Here is a 12491-nt window from a genome sequence, read left to right on the forward strand (position 1 = left end):
GGTCCTGGGACTTTAATAGGAAAAGTCGAGAAAGAACACTCACTTTTTCTGAGTTACTGGCCTGATAAGGTAACAACAGTAGCTGTAATAGTAGTAGTAATAAAATAATAGCCAATATTATAGAGCAGCAGGTGTATTCAGTGCTGTTTAGGGCTTCACAAACATTAATTAATTCATCTTCCAGAGAGACATGGAAAACTGATGACATCATTCAAGCACCTGGATCCAGCTATGTCTGAAGCAAGATCACCCCTGAAGTTTTTTTTTAACATGACCCAATAAACTCTCTTTTGCTTAAACCAGTCTGAGCCGGGTTTCTGTCCCTGACTAATCCACCTGCCTTCCGGACACTATCTAAGCTTCCATCTCCCCATCAGTACTGCAGCTGCGGCGCGCCCATTAACTGTTTTACGCCTGTCGCTGACTCTCAGGCTTCCACTGCAGTTCTTGGTCCCTCTGCCCACACAGAGGCCCCGGGGCTGCCCAAGCGGGAGACTGGCTGTGCGGGCGAGCCACACATCCTTGTTCCAGGAAGGAGCTCTGTGGGGTTTACTTGGCTCCAAAGCAGGCCTCGTTATGAGTGTGATGCCTGTTAATACACAGTCCCGGCTCCCGCGCCAGGCCAGCTGCTGTGCATGCATGGTGATCTCATCCGGCCGTCCCGACACCCTGCGAGGCAGGCACTGTCATCCCCGTTTTAAAGACGAGGCAAACGAGGGTCTGAGAAGCAAGGCCTGAGTCACACAGCTCCCAGCTCCTCAGCTGGGCCCCTTCCAGGACACGGGGCTCACCGCCCTCAAGGTTGACTTGGTTTAGAATACCTGTGTTGAGTCTATATGTATGGAAAATGCATGTATGTGGGGGTTATATAGGTGTGGAATCCACATGTGTGTAGAGTGTGGGTAATATATGTGTAGACACTCTGTGTATAGTACGTATCTAGAACCATATGCATGTGGAATACATGTGTGGATATGTATAGACTACATGTATGTAGAATACATGTATGTGTGCATATAATGTACGAAAGGGTCTATATGCACATGGAATACATGTGTTTACATGTATAAACTCTAAGTATGTGTGTGTAATATACATATAAAGTGTATGTGTACGTAGGATATATTGACACACACACACACACATATAATAAATGGAAAAGGTCTATGTGTGTGTAACACAGGGCTTCCCTGGTAGCTCAGCTGGTAAAGAATCCACCTGTAATGAAGGAGACCTGGGTTCGATCCCTGGGTTGGGAAAATCTGTTGGAGAAGGGATAGGCTACTCACTCCAGTATTCTTGTGCTTTCATGGTGGTTCGACTGGTAAAGAATCTGCCTGCAATGCGGGAGACCTGGGTTTGATCCCTGGGTTGGGAAGATTCCCCTGGAGAAAGGAAAGGCTGCCCACTCCAGTATTCTATATATATATTCTATATATATCCATTAATATATATGTAATAAATGGAAAGGGTCTACAAGTGTGTAGAATATATATGTGTATATATGTGGAAATTTTATATGAATGTTAAAATATGTGCATATGTGTGTATACGTATAAAATCTGTGTGTATGTAGAATATATGAATATGTGTGTGAAGTGCAGGTGTGAAATCTCTGTGTATGTAGAATGCGTGTGTGCATGCAGGATCTATCTGTATGGAGAGTGTGTGAGAGTGTGTGTGTGTTTGGAACCTCCTGGGTTTGCCTGTCCTGCGTCGCTGGGGAGCGGGCAGGCTGTGCGGTGAGAGGGGACAGTGAGCAGTCTCCCCAGCTGCACCTCTACCATCCTGGGCCGCGGTCAGCTCCCCTCTGCTCTGCTGCCGTCACCTCCCTCCTGGCCTCCCTGCTTCCTTCCCCGTCCCAGCCCACAGTCCCTTCTCTGCCTGGGGCCGCAGGCATCCTGTTAGAGTCTGGAGCAGATCAGGGCTCCATGGCTCCCCCCTCAGAGTAAAACCAAAATCCTCGCTAGAGCCCACAAGGTGCTGCCTGGTCTGGCCCCTTGGGACATTCCTGACCCCCATCGGTTTCCCTACTTGGTGCCAGGTGCAGTGGCCTCGGGCACGCAGCTGCATGCCTGCCGCAGGGCCTCTGCACTCACAGTTCCTCTGCTTCAAGTTTTGAGCTGAAATGCCACCTCCTCATACAGGCCTTCCCTGACCATCCCGTCTAAAACACCACCCTGATTCTCTCTGGCTCCAAACCCTGAGTCGAAGTGTCGAAGACTCTCCCCCTATGGCATTCCGAGCTAGGTGTATGGCTTATCCCTCATCGTCTGTCTCTCCTGCTAGAACTTCAACTCTGGGGTCGCAGAGACGGTGCCTCCCCCACCTCACTGAGCACACGAAGTCCTCAGCCCCTGATCCACGAGGGAAGGGGCACCTGGTCTCTTCCCACGACTGTCTTCTCTGCACAGCCCCCTCCTTGACCTGGAGACTCCCTCTCTTGCCTCCAAAAAAGGCTCAAACTTTCTTCTGCGGGCTGTTGGTGTCCTTCCTAACTCCTCTGTCCTGGCCTGACTGCGGAGGGGTTCTATCCCTGCAGGTCCACGGGGTCAGAGAGCAATGGCTCCTCACCCAGCCTGCCCTTCCAGGACCACGGCCATCTTTCTTGGGCTCACAAGGCTTCCAGCTCTTCTTCACAGAGGTGAGGGGGGGGAGGAGGAAGAGGGCAGGAAAACAGCCCCCACCCCGCCATACACAGGCACCGGATTCCAGAAACTTCACACACAGACCCAGAGGACGGTGCTGGACTTGGCCTGCCGGACTCTGGAGCTGGTCTGAACCACAGGCTCACCCGGCTCTGTTTCCTTCTTGTTTGGGGCTAGAGGTTAACAAACAGAACTTTTCTCGGCTTGCATCTCATTGTTTATTTTTAAAAGGAGCAAAAAGGGAAGTGTCGGGAACAGCATCCCCCACCAGGGCGATTCTCTGTGGCCGCTGAGCCCCAGGGGGGAAATTCTGTCTTCTGGGGCAGCCCCGTGTGCTCTGCGGGAACCCAGCGTTCCAGGTAGCTGAACATCCGGGCAGCTAAGGCTGACCTCCTCAACCAGGGAGCGGAAGAGCGTGGCCTGCAGTTGGCTCTGAGCTCTATCAGGCAAACATGTTTAAATGTTACCAACTTTGAGATATAACGCCTATACCATACAACGTGTGCAGTTCAGTGGTTCTGAGGACATCCATGGTTGGCACAACCACCGCCACCATCCGTTTTACCTCCCCAAGTACCCCAGGCCCGTGGGCAGTCATTTCCCACTCCCCTTCCCTGCAACCCCTGGCAACTATGGATCAACTTTCTGCTTCAATAGATTGGCCTTTTCTGGATGTTTAATATGAATGGAATCAGACAGTATATGGCCTTCTGCGTCTGACGTCTCTCACTTGGCATAATGTTTGCAAGGTTCATCCACCGCGAATCATGAATCAGTACCTGTGAGTCGGGTCTCAGCTGCGGCAGGCCGGACCTTCGCTGCAGCCTGGGGGATCTTTCATCCCTGCACATTGGCGTCTCTCTGGTTTCGTGCTCGGGCTGTCTAGTCGTGCCTCACAGGCTCCAGAGCATGTGGACTCACTAACTGTGGTGCGGGGGCTTAGTTGCCCCCAGCAAGTGGGATCTTAATTCCCTACCCAGGGACCAAACTTGAGTCCCCCGCCTTGGAAGGCAGATTCTGAACCACTGGACCACTTGGGAAGTTCCGTTGCATTCCTTCTTAATGCTAAGTGGTGTTCTGTTGTATGGCCAAGCCACACTCTTGGATCCATTTCCCAGCTGAGGGACATCTGGATCGTTTCCACTCTTTTGTCTTCTATGAAGAACGCTGTCATGAGCACTCATGTGCAAGTTTTCGTGTGGATGGGCGTGCATGCTCAGTCACTCAGTCGTGTCTGACTCTGCAACCCCATGGACCGTAGCCCACCAGGCTCCTCTGTCCATGGGATTTCCCAGGCAAGGATACTGGAGTGAGCTGCCATTTCCTACTGCAGGGGATCTTCCCAGCCCAGGGATGGAAGCCATGTCTCTCGCGTGTCCTGCACGGGCAGGTGGATTCTTCACCATTGCACCCCTGGGAAGCCACACAGGCTTTCAGTTTTCTTGGGGACAGACCCAGGCGTGGGCTTCCTGGGTCTTATGGTAACTCTGTGTTCAATCTTTCAAGGAAGCACCAGACGGTTTCCCAAGCAGCTGCACCGTTTTTACAATCCCTGCTACAGAGTACGGGGGTTCCGATGGCTCCATATCCTTGCCAGCACTGGCTGCTGCTGTCTTTTGACCCTGAAAGGTGCAGGGGCCGTAGCCCAGTGCTTTCTCTTACTCAGCAGAAACATTTAAAAGTTGAGAGTCGACCTAAAGATCTGGATTTCTGACTTCTCTTGAGGACAATGGTTCTCTGGCATGACTGGGGCAAGTTCACCGTGGAAGCTGACTCATGGCCGTCCTTCCAGGTCACCATGGTCCTCACCCAGCCACTTCCCTTGTTGCAAGGCTCATGACTTCTCGGCTCATCTTTAATGCTTGTCTGAGGCCAGCTGAGATCTGCAGAGACAGTGAGACTTCATCATGCAGTCTTTCTGGAATCATCTTCACTCAAGCCAACTGGGAGGTAAACTGCAAATGTGTTTTAACTCACAGTATTCCGCACTGATGGTCCTGGAAGAACTTTACCGTAGAAATATCTGGTTGATGAGCGAGTAAACCAATGATACATTTTAAAACAAAAATTCCAGTTTTTTTCTTCATAATGTTTTCTTTTACAAAAGTGTTCTGTTAAATGTCTAACTAATCGTGATTGAAGTTCAGACTGCTTGGGCTCATACTGGGGCTCCTCTACCTTTTAGCACAGTACTCACCCTCTCTGGGTTTTGTCTTCCTCATTTACGAAATAACAATAAGTAAGAAATCGACCCCAAAGTTAGTCCACAGAGAATGTACTCAGGACACTGTTAGGATTGAGAGCTATCATCATCATCATCACTTCTGTTTTCATCTGTGAAATGGGCCAGGGGTTTCCAGAACAAGGGTGGACGGAGATGCCATCTCGGGGTGACTCAGGTTCCAGGCTGCAAAGTGAAGGGTTCACAGGAAGGGACACGGTTCCTCTGAGAAATGACAAGGAACCAACTGCTTGATGAGTATGAGAGGAAGTGAGTGAATGGCGGTGAGTGGGAGCTGGAAAATGCAGGCTCACTCGAGTCGCTTAATCTATCCAGTGACAGGGAGGCCCTCTGATGCCCGGGGGAGCCAGGTATGGGTCCTGGGGTCAGGAAGGTGCCCAGTGCACAGAGTGGAGAGGCTGGGGAGTCTGCCCAGCGAGGCAGAAGCCCCAGGCCCGAATGCTGGAGGCGCGGGCGAGCATGGAAGGATCCCACGACCTCCAGCCCTGGAGGCCTGGGGCAGTGGTGATGACTCGGGGCTTTGGAAGGAGGCATGAAGGCTGCCTTGGCCACTTCTGGCTTAATGCCTGTGTTCCTCCACCTCTCACCTTCCTGAGGCCCTTCTTTCACGTCTAAGGAGAAAGGCACTTCTCTCTCAAGCTGGCAATGTGGTGGCTCCCCTGAACCTCAGGAGACTCTCAGGGGCTCACGCTTCTCCTTGAAGTCTCTTTACCTGCTTTGGCAGAATCTTTCTTCTCCACCCCAGTCTCATCTCTTGAGGCCGCCAGTCTCATTCTGCACCCCATCCACACTGGGTCTTCCCAGGTTCCTCCTTCCCTTGCTCCAAGTAATAACAACAGGAAGGGTTCCCTTCCTGTGAACACTTCACCCTGCAGCCTGGAACCCCGTGATGGCACTTCCATTTACCCTGGTTCTGGAAGCCCCCGGCCTGTTTCACAGATGGAAACAGAAATGATGATGATGATAGCTGCCAGTTCTAACAGTGTCCTGAACAAGTCTTACACGGACTAAATTTGGGGTAGATTCCTTGCTTATCGTTATTTTCCAAATGAGGAAAGAGTAGTGATAACCCATGTTTGCTGAGCACTTAGTGTGTGCCTGGCATTGCGCCTGTTACTTTACAGAACAGAACTCATCTAATTCATCCTTATAACACCCTGGGAAATAGGAGGCCCCATTACCACCCCCAGCTCATAGATGGGGAAACTGAGGCCCTGAGAGGCCAAGTCTGAACTCCACGAGGAATTGGCAGCTGGTCTCCTGGAAGGCCTCCTGCCTGAGCCCTGAGTTCATCTCCAGGCCGCAGAATATATCTGGCAGCCAGGTGAGGACCCAGGGGTCCGGTATCTCTAGCAAGAATGAGTCCCTCTGCATTATTTAGGAGGCAGGCGAGAAATGTCAAGAGCAACTTAGAAGCAACAATACATCTTGGGATTTAGCACATTGATCCAGTGCTCTTGGCTACGAGGAATAAAAATTCAATCAAAAGAGGCTCAAGGGTTTCCCTGATGACTCAATGGTAAAGACTCCTCCTGCCAACACAGGAGACATGGGTTCAGTCCCTGATCTGGGATAATCCCACGTGCCATAGAGCTACTAAGCCTGTGTGCCACAACTATTGAGCCTGTGATCTGAAGCCTGAGCTCCACAATGAGAGAAGCCACTGAGCTGAGAAGCCCGCACTCCAGAGCTAGAGAGTAGTCCCCGCTCTCACCAACTAGAGAAAAGCCCATGCGGCAACCAAGACCCTGCAGAACCAAAAATAAATACATACTTTAAAAAAAAAACCAAAGAATATTAAAAAATTAGAGGCTTCAAAAACAAGGAAATGATTGTCTTGTAGCTTGGAAGTTTGGAAGTGATGGGGAATCGGGGATTGGTTAGTGCAGCAGTTTAATAACATCAACAAGGACCCACATCCTAGACTGGGGCTCTGCCCTCCAGCTGCCTCTCCTCACTGGCTCAAGCAGGCTGCAAGCGCCATGACCTCTCCCCAACCCTAGAGGGACAGAGCCCATTCCTCCCCTTTTTTTCCCCTTTATCTAAGAACGTTCATATATTGGGTTGGTCAAAAAGTTCGTTCGAGTTTTCCATAAAATGTTATGGAAAACTTGCACAAACTTTTTGGCCAATCCAATATAAATTTTTTTAAATGTTGGTATCATTGAGAACTCCACATAATGTTGTTTTATTAGTGCTCTTTTTATTTAACATAACATCTATCCATTACTTTGTCAACAAAGGTCCGTCTAGTCAAGGCTATGGTTTTTCCTGTGGTCATGTATGGATATGAGAGTTGGACTATAAAGAAAGCTGAGCACCGAAGAATTGATGCTTTTGAACTGTGGTGTTGGAGAAGACTCTTGCGAGTCCCTCGGACTGCAAGGAGATCCAACCAGTCCATCCTCAAGGAGATCAGTCCTGGGTATTCATTGGAGGGACTGATGTTGAAGCTGAAACTCCAATACTTTGGCCACCTCATGCGAAGAGCTGACTCATTGGAAAAGACCCTGATGCTGGGAAAGACTGAGGGCAGAAGAAGAAGGGGACGACAGAGGATGAGATCGTTGGATGGCATCACTGACTCAATGGATGTGGGTTTGGGTGGGCTACGGGGGTTGGTGATGGATAGGGAGGCCTGGCGTGCTGTGGTTCATGGGGTCTCAAAGAGTCAGACACGATTGAGCAACTGAACTGAACTGAACTATCCTTTGATCAAACTTCTTAGTGTACAACACAACGTGGTTAACTACAGACACCCTGAGGTGGAGCAGATCTCAAGACCCGAACTCCTCTTAGACCAGCGAAACCTCACACCTGCTGAATAGCAGCTCCCCACATCCCCCTCCCTCCAGACCTGGCCAGCCAGCATTCTACTGTTTCCACGAGTCCCACCACCCTAAATGCTTCAGGTAAGTGGGCTCTTGCGGTGCTTGTCCTTCTGTGACTTGCTCAGTTCACTTAGCATAATGGTAACAATCCAGCAATCCCACTTCTTAGTATTTATCCAAAAGAATTGAAATCAGGATCTCCAAGAGGTATCTGCGCGTCTTCATTCTTTGCCGCATTATTCACGATTTCAAGATGTGAAAACAACCAAAAATCCATTGACAGAGGAGTGGATAAAGGAAATGGGGCATACATACATCGTGGAATATTAGTAAACCGTATAAAGGAAGGGGCTCCTGTCTTGTGCTAAGTGAAATGCGCCTCTGTCTCTTTTGACAAGCAGGGAAGCCTTTCCCAGAAGCTCCCAGCAGATTTCCCGGCACGTATCATTGACCAGAATCGTGTCCCTTGCCCCACCCCGAGTCCCTGAGATGGGGGGATTTCCTGGCCAAAATGAGGGTCTGTTAGGAAGGCTGACATGGGGACTAGCTGGTTATCACTACCAGCACCTCTTCCTTGAACTACCTGCTTTCTTACACCTGCCTTCATTTCTGTGCTATTCTGACCTCGTTCTCCCCTTTCCTCATAAATTCCATAAACTTACACTGTTCCTCCAACAAATCCCCTTCCTGCTTAACTTGGTCCGATCTGACCCTGACTGAGACACCGGAATTTCCTCAGTGATCATCAGCACCGTTATCACGCATTATCGTTGCCGGTACTTACTGAGTGCTTGCTAAGTGTGAAGGCCTATGCAAAGCTCTTTGCCTCCACCAGGGTTATTTGCCCCGCAGGGGACTTTTGGCAATGTCCTTAGACACCTGTGATTGTCACAATGCGGGGCAGGGATTGCTACTTACATCTAGCAGGCAGAGAAGTAAGGGAAGCTTCTAATCTAACTTGCCGTGGCCTCAACTGCAGAGGATGCGCCGGCCCCAGACGCCGGCAGTCAGCAGGCTGAGAAAGCCTCTCTTAACCCGTTCTGGAGGAAGGACTCCTCATTACAATATTTCAGAGAGGAATTCCAGTTCAGAAAGTCCATCACGCCCAGATTGAAGACCCTCCCCTTACACTATCGAGCAGAGAATGGCCGAGAAGCATTGCTGTGTGCCCAGCACCACGCTGAGCAGCTGTGGGGCCAGAGGCTCAGCCTTAAGCCTCAGAGTTCGAGCTCATTTTCCTTCTTTACTCTGTTTGCCCCCTGCCAAGTTCCGAAAGTTGCTTGAGGCAGCGAGAGCCTGGGGTCATTATCCAGGAGAGAGAAAAGAGACCAATACTATATCAGCTCCGTAAGCAAATATTCAAAGCAGTTCCTCAACGAGGGAATTTCACTTGGGCTCATGAAGGTACGGGCAGTGAGATGGCAAGAGATTTATGCAGAAGAAAGCTCGTGTGTTTCTCGGGAATTCTTACAGCTGTAAGCAGTGGAAATCCAATACGAAGTTCATTTTAAAGAGAGAAGTAGAAAGGACTTCCCTGTGGCTCAGCTGGTAAAGCGTCTGCCTACAATGCAGGAGACCTGGGTTCAATCCCTGGGTCGAGAAGATCTCCTGGAGAAAGAAATGCAAACCACTCCAGGATTCTTGCCTGGGAAATCCCATGGATGGAGGAGCCTGGTGGGCTATAGACCATGGGGGTGCAAAGAATCAGACACGACTGAGCGACTTCACTCACTCACTCAGAAAGAAAAACAAATTAACGTATATAACTGAGTTCAGGGCTACTCCAGCTTCAGACACGGCTGGATCCAGGCACACCCACGCTGCTTTTAGGACTCAGGCTGGCCCCACCTTGCACCTTGGCCTGTGTTGGCTATATTTCCTGGCAGTCTTTGTTCTCACGGTGGCTCAGGGGCCATGGCTCCACCAGGCTAAGATCCCACTAGCTCAGCCACTTCAAGGCAACAATTTTTTCCCTTCTGTTCCACAGAATTGAGTTCTGTTGGCTTTGACTAGATCACGTGCCTACCCCTGAACCAATGGAAGTAGCCAGGGGCCTGGGAAGCTCTGATTGGCCAGGCCTGGACCACCAGTCTGCCCCTGGGGCTGGGGCCAGCTCAGCTGATGGAATGGTGCACCCCAGGGGGGACATCAGTGTATTCTCCAGAAGGAGGAGAAACGGGAACTGGGTGGGCCCAGACCACGGGGAACACAGCATCTTCAGCGGTCCACCCACCAAATCTGACAAGGACCCGGGTTGAGCCTGGCATCAAGCCCAGAAATAAATCTGGCGCCTTTCTGCCCTCTGGGAGGAGGGAAAGAGATAAACAAGTATAATTCAGTGCACCGTGAGGGGCTTCCCTGGTGGCTCAGTGGTAAAGAACCTGCCTGCTTACATCGGAGACACAGTTTCGATCCCTCATCTGGAAAGATCCCACAGGTCGTGGAGCAACTAAGTGAAGTGTGCCGCAGCCATCGAGCCCGAGCTCGAGAGCCCCGGAGCCGCAGCTACTGAGCCCGCCTGCCGCAACAACTGAAGCCCACACGTCCTAGAGGCTGCACTCTGCACCCAGGGAGTCACCACAATGAACAGCCGGCAGTCCGCAACTAGAGACAGCCCGTGCAAGGCAGCAGCAGTCCAGCACAGCCACAGATAAATGAGATCAAAGTCATTTTTAAAAGGCACTGTGTGAGATGTCCTGGGAGGAAGAAATAAACAAAGGGCTACAGACATTGGAGGCAAGACGTTTACACTCATCCCCGAGGAGAGGAAGGGCACTCAGCTGGCAGGAGCCGCTTCAGTGAGGCTGAGGAGGTGGGGCGGGACAAGGTGTGTCTGAGGATCCAAGAGTCGTCCACGTGGTTTCCACACGGGGGACGAGGCTGCAGGAGTCAGGGCAGACGGGTCACCCCAACTGAAGCGTTTGGACTTGTTACCCAGGTGACAGTGGGGAGCCACTGATGGTTCTAGAGCAGAGACGTGACCCAGAGCTGGGCTTTCTTTTTTATTTTTAGTTTTTATTCATTTGGCTGTGCCGGGTCTCAGTTGCAGCATGCAGGACCTTCGCTGCATCATGTGGGATTTTTCTGTTGCAGCACACGGATCCCCTGGAGAAGGAAATGGCAACCCACTCCACTATTCTTGCCTGGAGAAGTCCATGGACAGAAGAGCCTGGTGGGCTATAGCCATAGGGTCACAAAGAGTCAGACATGACTGAGTGACTCTCTCTCTCTCTCTCTCTCTCACACACACACACACACATGGACTCTTTGTGACCCCACGGACTATACAGTCCATGGGATTCTCCAGGCCAGAACACTGGAGTGGGTAGCCTTTCCCTTCTCCAGGGGATCTTCCCAACCCAGGGATCAAACACAGGTCCCCAGCATTGCAGGCGGATCCTTTACCAGCTGAGCCACCAGGGAAGCTCTGATGCATGTGGGATCTTAATTCACCCACTAGGATCGAACTGGGTCCCCTGCACTGCAAGGCAGATTCTTAACCACGGCCCCACCTGGGGAGTTCCAGAGTTGTGCTTTCTGAAGATGAACAGTGTGGAACAGAAGGGCTGCAGCACAGAAAGGCTGGGAGGAAGCTTGGGTGGCTGTCGCAATTGTCCTGGGGCAGGTACGGGGCTCTGGGGTGGGACAGAGGCCTCGGAGAGGTGGCAGGCCGTGGCTTTCCTCACTCATCTGCCCACAAAACACCTCAACTCAACCATGTTCCCTAAACCGACAGCAGTATCTGCTCCCACCTCCCGGGAACGGAAAATGGTCCCTCCAGCCTCCCAGTTACTTGGACCAGAAAGCCTAGAGCTGGCCTGCTAGCCTCTTTGCTCAGTGACCCCTACAGCCCCCGGCAGGCAGTGCCATTGGCTCTGACTTTCAAAATACACCCCGAATGCCACTTCACACCACCCCTGTGCCTGTCACCCTGGGTGGCGTTGCTCCCCCAGCCCCCATGCCCACCCTGTCTCTCCTACCCCAACCACTAGTATTCTCTCAGAGCAGCCAGAGGGATCCTTCAAAAAGACAAAGCCCCTTTTGTTACAGGAATTGAAAGGCACTTCCGGCACTGTCCTGCCCGGAGCCCTCCAGTGGGACTTCATAGCCCCAGAAGGAAATCCAAAATTCCCTGGCCTGGAGGCCCTGTACCCTTCGACCCCGTGACCCCTTTGACCTCCTCCCTCCGCTCTCCCGGGCTTACTCAGCTCCAGCCCCACCGCCTTCCCCTGTGGGGTGCTTAGCAGACGAGGGGGTGTGAATGGAGAACCGAGAGACAGAGGCCTGAACCCTGATGAGGCCTAAGGATAGGGTGGGGGCCCGTGGGCGGACCCCAAGCTGTCCAGTTAGGCTGAGCAGGGCCCCAGCTGGTCCCTGAGGACGGGACCATGGCCACCCTGGCCAGCCCCACACCCCGCTTCTATCGACCTGCGTGGCGCCCACCGCGTGCCCCAGGCCGGGAGTCAGGACAAAGGAGGAAGGCAAGGCAGGGACGGGCCTGGTCCCCTCTCCAGCTCTGGTCCCCTCTCCAGCTCCTGGCCCTTCTCAAGACGCAGGGACGCTGAGTGCAGGTGGCAGGGGGCTGGACACAATGACCTTGAGAGGTCACTATGTCACCCACTTGGTCTTGGCGGTCTCCCTTCACTCTTGCCTCAACAGACTGAAAGATCACAAAGCCATCTCTTCGACAAAGCGTGTGGACTTGACAAATATTTGCCCAGTGGCTCTTTGTGCCAGGAGCACCGGCAGAGGACATTTTCGCCGCAGCTG

Source organism: Bos indicus x Bos taurus, chromosome 13 (genome assembly GCF_003369695.1).
Source record: "Bos indicus x Bos taurus breed Angus x Brahman F1 hybrid chromosome 13, Bos_hybrid_MaternalHap_v2.0, whole genome shotgun sequence".
NCBI lineage: Eukaryota > Metazoa > Chordata > Mammalia > Artiodactyla > Bovidae > Bos > Bos indicus x Bos taurus.